The sequence below is a fragment of the Leuresthes tenuis genome, unplaced genomic scaffold (genome assembly GCF_036924035.1).
Source record: "Leuresthes tenuis unplaced genomic scaffold, fLeuTen1.0.hap1 SCAF_6, whole genome shotgun sequence".
NCBI lineage: Eukaryota > Metazoa > Chordata > Actinopteri > Atheriniformes > Atherinopsidae > Leuresthes > Leuresthes tenuis.
The window spans coordinates 33,069,418-33,072,511 of NW_027325360.1; the positions used below are offsets into that span (position 1 = coordinate 33,069,418).

The following is a 3,094-nucleotide window of genomic DNA, read 5'->3' on the forward strand; positions in this document are numbered from 1 at the left end:
AGTGAAGGAATTAATTTTATAGATAAAATCCCAAGAGTCTGCTGAGAAAAGAGAGTGAATGCGAAGTAGACTTTAACACGGCTATGGGAGCGAGCCGAGTGTGGGCTAACCAGGAGAATTGCTTGAAAGAAACGCGACACTGAATGAGCGATCAGAACAAAGCCTCAATACGGGATTCTCGTGGTGTTTTTGTTGCTGCCTTGTCTTTTGCACAGAGTAAAAGACAAGGCAGCCATCGAATAGGGCCCGATTGTTCCTAGTTGGTCAGCCGAGGAGCAAGGGGGGGGGGGGAGCAAGCGTCTCAACCAAGCAAAGCTCACCATGGGGAAGGTGGCTATGCCAACAAGCCTGATGCCCTACTCCCGCAGTGACGGATAATCGTACTCTGGTTTCTCTTCATAACGTACAAGTCTTTCGCCTTTTACTAAAGATTTCTGTGGAGAGCAGCACTAATGAGTTGTTTCTATTTTTGGCAGGCTTTACCTTTGCGGGTGAAGCCCTTTCAGTCTGTGCAAAAGAAATCTTCTTACTGTGCAGAGTGACTTCTCTGAGTAGAGTCGCCTTACTTGTTGCGACTGTGCCGATGTTCGAAGCTGGAGTGCAAAGTTGTTGCTTGAATGGTGCTTGCTGGAGCGTGCGGGAGTGCAAAGTTATACCATTTAAAAGGGCTGAAGAGTGCTCAGTGCAGCGGGTGGGCGACACTCTGGCCACCTTGAAAACCGAGGTTACATCCACTACCAGGGGCAGCCCAAGTTCTGCCGCAAGTGTGGTGAGCATGGGCACCTGGTTGAGGCTTGTACCAAGGTGTTATGTGGGAAGAGCAGAGAAATTGGGCAAACTTTTGGAGAGTATCCAAATGGCAGGAAATGTAATCTCTCTGGAGAATTAAATCACCTCTTCAGAGATTGCCCTAAATCTTTTGCCAACAAATTAAAGACGGTAAAGCCACAGTCAAGCCAACAAAGAGAAGGACCAAAGGTGGCAGTTGGTGAACAAAGTGAAGAGGTTGACCCAATAAATTCAAACTTCCCGCCAAAAGCTTGGATTGGAAGTGAGGAGCAAAAAGGGGAGGGGCCTGTAGAGGCCTCACCACTCAGTGTTGAAGTCTGTGAGAATTCACAGGCAGAGGGTGGAGCTACGCTAAATGAGGAGGAAGAGCAGACAGGTGAGTCTAGTGAAGATACTCACCTCCCCGAAGGTCAACAGAAGGTCAATTTGTTGATAGGCATTCATTTATTTCTTCACTTCTGATGAAGTTTCAACAATAAACAACAAACTTTGTATTATTAGAAAGAACCAGAATCATTCTTCAGGAATCCGAAAATAAGCTCTATTTTATGAGTTATGCACGAATTCGGATTCTCCTATAAAACGAATTCCTTAACTCAAACCAAGTTAAGACTGCTTTGTCCTTCATATTTATTCATGTCTAATCAAGTTTCAACGATAAACAACGTTGTACTTTGTAGAATGAGAAAGAACTTCTTCAGCAATAAGCATCTCTCGACATATGACGAAGTACAGATTTTGCTATAAAATTAATTCCTTCTATCAGCCTGACTTAAAACTGTTTGTCCTCCTTATTTATCAACTTCAAATCAAGTTTCAACAAATAAAAAAATGTTGTAGTTTGAGAAAGTACAACTTAATCTTCAGCAATCAGTATAAAAAGAGGTGCAAATGCCAACCATACATACCTAAAAGGTGGAGCGGAAGTATTCAGCTGCAAGTAGGTGTGAATGTTCGACCATAATTTGTAAAAAGCGGGTAAGAAAAGGTTCAAATGCCCGACTATATATTAACAAAAGCGGGAGGAGAGGTCTTCGGATGAGAGTGGGTGAGAATTTCCAACCATAATCTATAAAATACGGTGAAAAAAAATATGTGAATGCCTCATAGAACACTAAAAGCGGAAGTGTTCGGCTGCAAGAAGGTGTGAATGTCCGACTATATTTGGTGAAAAGCAGGTGAAGCAAGGTCTGAATGCCCAACCTTACATCATCAAAAGCGAGATCAGAGGTGTTTGGCTGCAAGAAGGCCATAGTTTGCCAAAAGCGGGTAAGGTGCGAATGACCGACTAAATATCAACAAAATTTGGGGCGGAGGTCTTCGGATGCAAGTGGGTGTGAATGTCCGACTATATTTGGTGAAAAGCAGGTGAAGCAAGGTCTGAATGCCCAACCTTACATCATCAAAAGCGAGATCAGAGGTGTTTGGCTGCAAGAAGGCCATAGTTTGCCAAAAGCGGGTAAGGTGCGAATGACCGACAAAAGTGGGGGCGGAGGTCTTCGGATGCAGGTGGGTGTGAATATCCCACCATACAAGTATGGTGGAGAGGAAGCTGTGAATGGCCGACCATAGTAAAAGGCGGGTGAGAGAAGGTGCGAATGTCAAACCATGCATAATCAAAACAGGGAGCGGAGGTGTTCTGCTGTAAGAAGGTGTGAATGTCCAACCATAGTTGGTAAAAAGCGGGTAAGAAAAGGTTAAAATACCCGACTGTACACAATCAATAGCGGGAGCGGAGTTGTTCGGCTACAAGAAGGTGTGAAAGTCCGACCATGGTTTGTAAAAAGCGGGTAAGAAAAGGTGCGAATGCCCGACAATGTATGATCAAAAGAGGGAGTGGAGGTTTTCGGCTGCAAGAAGGTCTGAATGTCCAACCATAATTTGTAAAAACCGGGGAAGAAAAGGCTCGAAAGCCCGACTATACACCATCAAAAGTGGGAGCGGAGGTGTTCAGCTGCAAGACGGTCTGAATGTCCATCAATAATTGCTAGAAAACATGAAAGAAAATTTTCGAAAATCAAACTGCACATGATCATAAGCGGGAGAGGAGGTGTTCAGCTGCAAGAAGGTGTGAATGTCTACCCATAATTACTGAAAAATGGGTAAGAAAAGGTGCGAATGCCTAACCATACATCATCAAAAGAGGGAGCGGAGGTGTTCAGCTGTAAGACGGTGTGAATGTCCGACCATAGATGGTAAAAAGCGGGTAAGAAAAGGTTAAATTACCCGACTGTACACAATCAAAAGAGGGAGCGGAGTTGTTCAGCTAAGAGAAGGTGTGAAAGTCCGACCTTGGTTTGTAAAA

The 3,094-nt window shown here is 44.2% G+C and overlaps 1 non-coding gene across 1 annotated transcript; it reads left to right on the forward strand.

Annotated features, from left to right (window-relative positions):
* The first annotated feature begins 380 nt into the window (after positions 1 to 380).
* On the forward strand, positions 381 to 494 carry LOC140310692 (U5 spliceosomal RNA). The gene has a single exon (XR_011916739.1). It is a non-coding gene; the product is annotated as a U5 spliceosomal RNA (small nuclear RNA).
* The last annotated feature ends 2,600 nt before the right edge of the window (positions 495 to 3,094 follow it).